The 10,819-nt window shown below is 35.5% G+C and overlaps 1 protein-coding gene across 1 annotated transcript in view; it reads right to left on the minus strand.

Annotated features, from left to right (window-relative positions):
* LOC101899248 (octopamine receptor beta-2R) overlaps positions 1-10,569 on the minus strand; it is an 83,166-nt gene extending 72,597 nt beyond the window's left edge. Inside the window, exon 1 of the mRNA XM_059120539.1 lies at positions 10,270-10,569. The gene's annotated coding sequence lies outside the window, so the exon portion shown is untranslated. The remainder of the gene's footprint in view (positions 1-10,269) is intronic.
* Between the last annotated feature and the right edge of the window lie 250 nt (positions 10,570-10,819).

The raw sequence follows: 10,819 nt of genomic DNA on the forward strand, positions 1-10,819 counted from the left end.
ATCGATCGTGGCATCAGAATAAATGCCGAATAATATCGCGAAAATATTCTGGAGGGAGTATTAAAGCCTTGGGCACGCAAACATTTTGGCAGCAGACCTTGGACATTCCCACAGGACTCAGCACTCGCCACCCAAGAATGGTTACAAAATGAGGTTCCTCGCTTTTTTCCAGCGCACAATAGCCAAAATATCGGGAATGGGCCAAAATACCACAGAGTAACATTCGGGCAACGTTTGACGGTTTCATTGGCCGTTTGAAGGCCATAATTCGTGCCAAAGGTGACCAATTCGAACAAATCTAAACTTATTCTAAAATTAGATGCTATTTCTGACATTCTTTGTTTTCATTCAATAAATTTAAAAAATGTAATAATTATGGCGTTTGACTTTGTTGCAGTTTTTTTATCTCACGCTTTATAAATATTTCTAACCGTAGATGTAATTTGCACATATAATATATAGGTATACTTACTTCCTAGTAGCTCTAGTTAAATGTGAAATAGGTGTCCGGTTTTAATTATACATGGCACATGCCAATATTTATATCCTACACCACATAGTGGTAAGAGTATTATGTCTTTGTGCTTTTGTTTGTAACAGTCAAAAGGAAACGAGATAGACCCATAGTTACTTTTGATGATCTGCATAAAACATTTTCTGAGTTGATTTATGCATGCCAGTCCGTCTGTCCGTCCGTCCGTTTGTCCATGTATTCTTGTGAACAAAATGCAGGTCGCATTAATATCCGATTGAGATGAAATTTTCCGAACAGCAAACAAATACAACAAACCGGATGAACAATATATATGGGAGATATAGCTATATCTGAACCGATGTTCACCATATTTGGCAAACTAGTTTCTAGACTAAATTCGGTCCCATGTGCCAAATTCCATCCCATTTGGGCAAATATTAGACGTTTGGTGTACAATAAAAAGTAAATCGTTCGAAGTTATATATGGGAGCTATATCCAAATTTGAACCAATCTCGATAAAATTTAGCTGAGCTGCATTTGATATATTTCCCCAATTATTGTTGTTACAGAGTGCATATTACGGCTACGGAGGACAAACATGATAAATCGGATGAATAATATATATGGAAGCTATAACTATATCTGAACCGATTTCGATCAAATTTGATATACTTATTTTCAGGCCTAATCTGGTTGTATGTGCAAAATTCTATACTATTCGGGCTGATATTACAGGTTTGGTGCACAATAAAAGGCAAATCGGATGAAAATATATATGGGAGCTCTATCTAAATTGTTACCGATTATCTCCAATTTCAATAGGGTTCGTCCTTGGGCCAAACAAATGCTGTTTGGAAAATTTCATCTTAATCGGATAATAAATGAGCCTGATTTTTGTTCACAAGAATACATGGACAGACGGACGGACGGCAGACGGACTGACATGCATAAATCAACTCAGAAAGTGAATCTATGGAGATCCTCAAAAGAAACTATAGGTCTATCTCGCATCCTTCTCCATGTTACAAACAAATGCACAAAGACATAATGCCCTTTCCACTATGTGGTGTAGGGTATACAAAATAATGAAAACTATTAAAGTCTCCTGCATAACATGAGATTGCCACAGAATCAAAAGGTCATGTTGATAGAATAATAAAAACTGAACACAGAAACACATTCTGTTCACTAAGAATGTAATTTATAGAGATTTTCGTGATTTCTTTAATTATTCCTTAAAATTTTCCCATCGTACAAGTGATATGTATATGGTTTAAATTAAGTTCTATCACAATGATTTCAGTTTTAATTTTCTTGTCAAAATTGTATATAAATATATAAATTTAAAACATCACATAAGATATACAAATAATAAGTAGGATTTTCTTTTAAATATTTCCGTCCATATTTTCACATATTATTACCTCTTAAATTGCATGCCATGTAGTATTCAAAAACATAAAATGTCACTTAAATAAAATGCTCAATATAATACATATTCACATATATGCGTGTGTGTGTATGTATGTTTTTGTCATTAAAATTTCTGTTATTGGGGATAGTGGGTGTGACCCACACACACACACACACATACACCATTCCAACGAGATACCATCATTTATTGAGTTCATCACACCATATATGTGATTTTATCAGGTTTTATGGCCCAAGTCACACCAACAGCAACTGTAGGTGGCCAAATGAACATTAGGTCCGCTGTGGTGTACACCACTTTCCGCTGATGTTGTTATTGTTGTTGCTAATCGCCGCTGGCAGCAAAATTGTTAATTATACATTTTTCACACCATCTCACACGCAGCGAAAATAAGTTCTAATGTCTGTCTGTCTCTTTATTTTAAATTTTAGTTTTTTGCTGTGCAGAAGATTTGTTTAGAAATTGAAAAGTTTTGGGGCTGCCCGTTTGAGTGGTGATTATTTGACAGTTTCACATAAATTGGCAATTGGAAAAATTTGTATTACCATAAAAAATAATAATTTCGCAGTATGTGTATGCGGAGGTGTGAACACACATATTTTTCGCCCTCAAGCTGTTATTGATGATGTGTTTGACGAAAATGAATTTTTCTTTTTTATTGATTTTAAGTCAAAATAGTCAACATGTTTAAATAGATTTTTAAATTTATGTTGTTTGTTTTTCAGCACGCTCATTGACAGCGGAAAACTGTGGAATTTATAGTATGTTTAAACATAGAAAACATATTTATTTATAATATGTCCGAATATTTTATAATACTTTTAACCATATATTAAAAGCAGTAAAGAAAGTCTTAAAGTCGTGCGGGGCCGACTTTATGATACCCTACACCACTTTGCTAATTTAGTAGAGCTCCACATAACAATTTAAAGATTTTATTGGAGAATTCAATCATACACGCCATGATTACAATTATAATTTAAAGTTCAAAGGACTAAATATGCCGAAGCATTTGTATCTTTTAAATTCGGACTTGTATTGCCCATTTGGCGCACAATTAATTTGAAATCGGATAAAAATATATATGGGAGCTACATCCAAATCGGAACCGATCTCGATAAAATTTGGCAAATATATTTCTGAGCAGTATTTCCCTGGATATCGTTGTTACGGAGTGCATGTTACGGCGGTGGATGAACAATATATATGGGAGCTATAGCTATATCTGAACCGATCTTCACCAAATTTTACATACTAGCTTCTAGACTCAATTCGGTCGTAAGTGCCAAATTTCATCCAATTTGGGCTAATATTAGACGTTTGGTGCACAATAAAAGGTAAATCGGACGAAATTATATATGGGAGCTATATCCAAATCTGAACCGATCTCAATAAAATTTAGCAAATGTATTTCTGACCTGTATTTGATATATTCCCGCAAATATTGTTGTTACAGAGTGTATATTACGGCTGCGGAGGACAAAAATAACAAATCGGATGAACAATATATATGAGAGCTATAGCTATATCTGAACCGATTTCGATCCAATTTGGCACACTTATTTTCAGGCCCAATCTGATCGTACGTGCAAAATTCCATACTATTCGGACTGATATTACACGTTTGGTGCACAATAAAAGGCAAATCGGACGAAGATATATATGGGAGCTAAATCTAAATTTTGACCGATTATCTTCAATTTCAATAAGGTTCGTCCTTGGGCCAAACAAATGATTTGTGCAAAATTTCATCTGGATAGGGGAATAAATGCGAACTTTACTTTGTTTACAAAAATACATGGACAGACGGACATGCATAAATCGACTCAGAATCTGATTCTATGGTTTTTTTGAGATCATCAAAAGTAACTATGGGTCTATCTCGTTTCCTTTTGCCTGTTACAAACAAATGCACAAATACATAATACCCTGACCACCTTGTGGTGTAGGGTATAAAAATGTATTGCCAAAGAGACGGGAAAAATAGTGGTAACTCTTAAAAAATTGTAAAATTCGGAGCATAAGTGCTGAAGTTTTGTATAAGGAAATCGTTAGAATATCGAATATTGGATTGTATAAATATTTAGGGCTATGCAAAAGCCATAACCTAAAACTCGATACCAGAGGGGATGGTACCAGTATATTTTAATGGTCTCTATCCACTGGAAACACAGACAGGCGATTTATAATAAATTCCGTTGAAAATCTGACTTAACCCGAAAAAAAAACCAAAATAAGTCAATACTACGGATCTATAATAAGATTACGATTTTTTTTTTTTTTTTTTTTTTTTTTTTTTGAGCTAGACTGATTTTCACAGAGAGAGGTAGAGAAACCTTCCTCCGCTTGTAAATAGAAAAATGTACTTGAAAAGACCAGTTTCATGACTATGATAAACCCTTTGAAATACGCGATTGTGATAGTCCCCTTATGTATAAGTATATATCATAAAAACCCAGTATTAGGCTCTGTAGTCCTCAAAAATGCATATAAAAGATGACTATAACGACATTGATAGTCCTTCAATAAGATTGCTTCAAAATTGCTAAAAGTTCAATATTATGGCTCTGAAAATCCTCCAAAAATTACTAAAAACAGTCCAACAATGTTCACTATTTTAGACCTCATTAGCCATCGGAAGACCTCAGATATTCCGTAAAAAGTAAAATGATAGACCCTCACAAAATATACCTACATGGGGCAGAATTTTGGATTTGACAGACTCTCATCAGATATAATCGGCAAACATTAGAAATATCTCTTATAGTCCCTTCCATTAAATATTCCCTGATGTTATCTCAAATATATCCATAAAAACCTCTCTCAAAGTCCATCTAATAGTCACTCAAAAATGTGCTCAAGAGGAACGCATTTTTATACCCTCCACCATACTATGGAGGGTATATTAATTTTGTCACTCCGTTTGTAACTACTCGAAATACTCATGTCAGACCCAACAAAGTATATATATTCTTGATCAGCGTAAAATTCTAAGACGATTTAGCCATGTCCGTCTGTCTGTCTGTCTGTCTGTCTGTCTATCTGTTGTAATCACGCTATCTTTCGAACAAATTGAGATAGAAGGCTAAAATTTTGCACACATGTATATTTTGCCAGTAGGCAGGTTAAGTTCGTAAATGGGCCATGTAGGTCCAAGTTATCATATAGCCCTCATATAACGGTACCTCCCGATATTCGGTATTTTGATGATTTTAACAACATTATTTACCGGAATTGTTTCCAAATTGGCATTTGAAGTTCGTAGTGGATACTACAGCCTAAGACAGAAAATTATCTGTACAGGTCCACGTCTTCGTATAGCCCCCATATAACGGTACCCCCCGATATTCGGTATTTTGATGATTTTAATAACATTATTTACCGGAATTGTTTCAAATTTGGTATTTGAAGTTCGTTAAAGATACTTCCGCATAAAATAGAAAATGGGCCATGTAGGTCCACGTATTCGTATAGCCCCCATATACCGTACCCCCCGATATTCGGTATTTTGTTGATTTTAGCGACATTATTTACCAGGATTGCTTCAAATTTCGCATGTGAAGTTCGTAATGGATACTTACGTCCATGCCAGAAAATTGTCGCCTTCGTATAGCCCCCACATATCGGTACCCACTATATTCAGTATTTTGATGATTTTAGCTACATTATAAACAGATTTTTCTTCAAGTTTCGCATTTAAATATTATAATATCTTATGACAAAAGTTGCCTATGCAGGTCTACGTCGTCGTATAGGCATTCGGTATTTTTAAGATTTTAACAGAATTTTAAACGATTTTTTTTTTTTTTGGAAATTGCCAAATTTGTACCGAATGGTGGAGGGTATTAAAGGTTCGGCCCGGCCTAACTTTTTTACTTGTTAACCCTGTTTTCATAACCTACAACACTATGTGTTGGGGTATTATAAGTTTGATTGGGCCAAAAATTATGTAACACCTCGAAATATTGGTTTCCCACATAGGAAAGTATATATGGAACTTCCTTTCTCACCGAGCTGAGTCGATCTAGCTATATATGTCCGTCCGTCTGTCCGGCTGTCCATGTTAATTTGTAATCACTCTACAGATCGCAATTATGGCCCGATCCTTACGAAATTTAGAATGGAGGTGTGGTTAGGGTCAGAATAGAACCTATTGCTTTTTGTGATGATCGAATAATATTTAGGAGTGGAAATGGACCAAAAGCTGAAAATTTCCCAATCTTTCAGTTGAACTACATATCGCAATTATAGACCAATCAAAGCGGAAGCGGAGAAGTCTTCCAATTTTGACGGTCATCGGGTAATATTTAGTGGGTGAAATATACCATAACATTTGTGGTAAATAAAGTAAATTGTCCATTAAACCGCGAATATTTTTAATCCCGTCGAAATCACAAATAGACGAACAGGTCAATCCAGACCGTTGCGTAGATGCTGATAGTAAATATATCGGATATATAGCGAAATATTTACAAAGGGTAATATAGATTTTTCCATTTCAATAATGATGTTAATATAGATTTTTTAGTATTTTGTGACATTTTTTTTTTTCATATTTTTTATCCCATGCGATTTTTTCAATTTGACTTAGAATATTGAGTGTATATTTTGTAATATTTTTTTCCATTAAAACACAGGTTGGGGTTATTATATACAGATTGCAATTATCGTCCAACCCTCACGAAAATTTTCACAATAGCAGGGTTAGGCTCAGAAGGGCTAGGCAAATTTGAGACAGGTCGTATATAAAATCCCTTAAGAATATTGAAGTGCAGTTCATTCAGTTAATAATGTAGTTAGTACTTTCAAGACTCTGAATCCTCGAAGTTATATGGACACAGCAGTGAGAAATTTATTCAAGGACAGTTTCCACAGAGGATCTCAAAATAATAGATTACATAAATTTCGGATGGAAAATGTGACCAATGTTTTAAAAATACTTAAGAACGACCGACATACTATTGTGGCAGTAATCTTCAAAATGCCAAACCCTGATATACGTTTTTGTAATGAGGTATTCTATCTAATTAGCTCCCGAAATATACAATTACAGCTAATTCCGTTGCAACTTGAGGCAGAGATTTTCAATATACAAAAAAAAAAAACAAGTAAGCAAAGGCTACAGTCGAGTGGGGCCGACCGTTGAATACCCTACAGCACTATAATAAACGATACAGTTTATATAGGCGAGATACTCGAAAGAATTCCACAAGATATTGTGACAAATAATAAAAGAAAACCATCAGGTTTCGTTCTCTAATTTTCGAATAATAGCAACTGAAACTAATTTGCTCATTTCCAATTTATTTTGGTAGATGTTGCACGTAAATGGTCTTCCTAGATCTGGAACCAATATTTCCCAAAGACCTATAATCTCTCAGAAGTGGCAAAAGATTAACATTTATTATTGGTTTTTGACTGAAACGCATCTATATGAAATACGGATATTTGACTATATTCTTCAACGAAATCAGCGTTAACGAAATAGTCAGAAGTACGTCTTTCCTGTATTTGTGAATTCTCCAAAAGTCACTGGAATGTACATTTTCGTATTTTGTCTACATAAGTTGGCAAACTATTTCCCACATTGAATATTTTTGGATGGCCATCCAAAACTGCTTGGCTTTTGCAATGCCCGGTAACTTCCATTCAAATGTGCGTGAGGATCGGTTGATAAATACAACCTGCTTACAATTTTGCAGTTTTTTGGTCCATTTCAACCCCTAAATATATGGCGATTATCTCCAAAAAGAGTAGGCATCTATTCTGACCCTCATCTTATCCCCATGCAAAATTTCGTAAGGATCGGGCCATAAATGCTATCTGTATATGATATCCTAACTACTTAGTTTTGTTATCTGTAGAAATATTACCAAATGTTTAATTCAAAATGAAAATATGCCAAAAATATGACAAAATTGAAAAAATTTGAGAAAATTTTAAAAAATCAATATTTTCATCTTCATAGAGATATTTTTATGCGATTTTTTAGACGTTTCTTCTTTCCCGCCAAGAGGCCATTCTGAATTAATGAGAACTGTCGAAATCAGTTCAGCCGTTCTCGACATATAAGAGATCTTTCAAGCATATCTTCTTTTATAGACATATATATCGCACATATTTCGCTATATATCCGATTTGTTGGATGTTAACATCAATGTAAAGGTCAGAAGTAACCTTGTCATGGCTTTGGGATTTCGCCGGTATTTAAAATATTCGCGGTTTCATGAAAAATTTTGAATTTTTTTCAATACAAAAGATATGCTCTATTTTACCCGCTAAATATTTTCCGATGACCACCCAAATTGGTAGGCTTCTTCTCCGCCCTAAGCTCTAGCTACATGCGAAATTCCGCGTCGATTGGTCAATAATTGCGACCTGTATAGCTACTGCAAAATCCGATATTTTTTCAGTATTTGGTCCATTTCAACCCCTAAATATTATGCGATCATCTCCAAAATAAATAGGGTTCTATTCTGACCTAAGCCCCACCTCCATTCTAAATTTCGTGAAGATCGGGCCATAATTGCGACCTGTAGAGTGATTACAAATTAACATGGACAGACGGACAGACGGACGGACGGACATACATAGCTAGATCGACTCAGCTCGGCGAGTTGGGAAGATCCATATATACTTTCCTATATGGGAAACCAATATTTCGAGGTGTTACATAAATTCTGGCCCAATCAAACTTATAATACCCCCAACAAATAGTGTTGTAGGGTATAAAAACATGGGATATTTCCTACATCGTATGTTGGCACGAATTATGGCCTTCAAACGGCCAATGAAACCGTCGCACGCTGCCCGAATGTTGCTCTGCGGTATTTTGACCCATTTCCGGCGGAGCCTTTGCTTGAGGTGATCGACACTTTGGTATTTTTTAGTGCCAACCTTGCTTTTCAAAATACTCCAGACTCAATGGTCCGAAGCGAAGAACCTTATTTAGTAAACATTCTTAAGTGGCGCGTGCTGAGTCCAAGGTCTGCGGCAAAAATGTATATACCCATTAAAAATTTTGCAGAATTTTGAGCAGAGAATCCGAGGCTCTTCCTTAGGTTGTAGCGTTTTAAAATACCTTTCTGGGTCTAAGTTTGCGATTTCAAGAGAAATCACCAACAGTATAACTATTCTAATATTCCCCTCCCTTCCCTTACGAAGAGCACCTAAGAAAACCCCTTCTAGAAACTACACACTCATTATACAATGTATCAATCCCCCTCCCACTGTCTTGTACAACATCGTAATATTATTGTCAAGCTTAGATCGAGTTCGAAGATAATATGGGTCCACTCCTTCTGGTACCTCCCCCACAAAAAGTCCAAATTTTCAAAAAAAAGGAAAAAATATTTTACTGCACAGAAAGATAAAGGATAATCCGATTTTTCTCTAACTTTGCAAATCCTAAAAGTAGGAAGTAGACGGCATAGTCCAAATATGGCACGTTGTAATATTTATATCAGACTTAGGCCAGATACGAATTAGACAATATTAGCCAAGTGCTTCGGAACCTCCCCGATAAAGGGTCAACAGTTAGAATAATAATAGCTCAAGGTTGGGGGGTATACGTCTGCCGGCAAAACCGACTGATACTTGTTTGGTCTAATATAGTGATTTTAAGAAATCTCCAACAAAATAACTATCCTAATATACCTCTGCCTTTCCTCGTGAAGGACACCTTAGAAAAACCCCATTCTAGAAACTACACACTCATTATACAATGTCTACTATCTCTCCCTCTCTCTCTGGCTTGTACAACATCGCTTAGGATGTTAATAATTCCATTTGATACACTTCATCATCGTCATCAGCTGCAGGAGCAGCAATACCACATTACTGCCACTGCCCTGGTTGCTATTCCTGCTGTTACTTGTCGTCTTGCAAACCTTCATATTCAGATGTTGCAGACGGTGATATCCCACCAACATTTGTGCATGGGGCGGGTAGGTGGAGGGTAGATTGCCTGGTCTCGGATAAATGGCGTTTGGTTTTGTTGGCTTTTGGATTTTTGGTCTTTGCCATTTTGGCTTATATTAAATGAAATTAAGATGATAATGATGATGTGAGGAGCGAGTAGTCATTTCACATGCTCATCTGAGTTAAGGCCACAGCAGTAGCAATAGTCGCAGCTCATGCCATTTAATGGGCTGCGCCACCGATTCTCACGTTTTCTGATGCGGCTGCTGCCGCCCGCTGTTGATGAAGGTTTGCTAATGATTAAGACAATGTTGATGGTGGTATTTGAAGAGGATGATGATTATGATGCCGAGTATAATGATGATAATTATGACAATGACGACGATGATGATGAACAACAAAGTCCTCGTCATTTGAATTTATGATAAAGTTGGCTACCTTCCAAGGTTATATCGTTTTTTTTTCTGTCTTGTGTGACGCTGTCTGTGTGTCGCAGTGGCTGCTGCTGCTGTCAATACTTTTTTCTTTGCTGTTCGTTTGCCTTAACAAAGAATTCATATTTTTTTGATTTTTTTTGTTGTTGCTGTTTGTATCCGTATTTGTTATATACATACACACATACAGAGGGCCAACAAAATGTATTTGATGTTTGTATGTATGTATTCAGATAAATACTACAAAAATATATCAATATGTTGAATTTTATTTGGCTGCTTTCAAAGAATTGATATTCAAGTCATGGCGGCGCTTTTTGTTGCAATAATCTGCAAATAAAAGAACATAAATAAGAAAATTAGGAAAATTTAAAGAGAGATTTAAATCTTTTAGGATAATTTGACGATAAGAGAGGCTTGATTGATATGGATAAATTTATAACAAGCATTATTGAGAAAATTAATGTTAGAATTGTCTGTTATATTTGGAAAAACTTTTTCTTAAACTACCAACGGAGTTTTTATACCAAATTTTAAAATTCTAAATGCATCCG

This window comes from Musca domestica, unplaced genomic scaffold (genome assembly GCF_030504385.1).
Source record: "Musca domestica strain aabys unplaced genomic scaffold, Musca_domestica.polishedcontigs.V.1.1 1, whole genome shotgun sequence".
NCBI lineage: Eukaryota > Metazoa > Arthropoda > Insecta > Diptera > Muscidae > Musca > Musca domestica.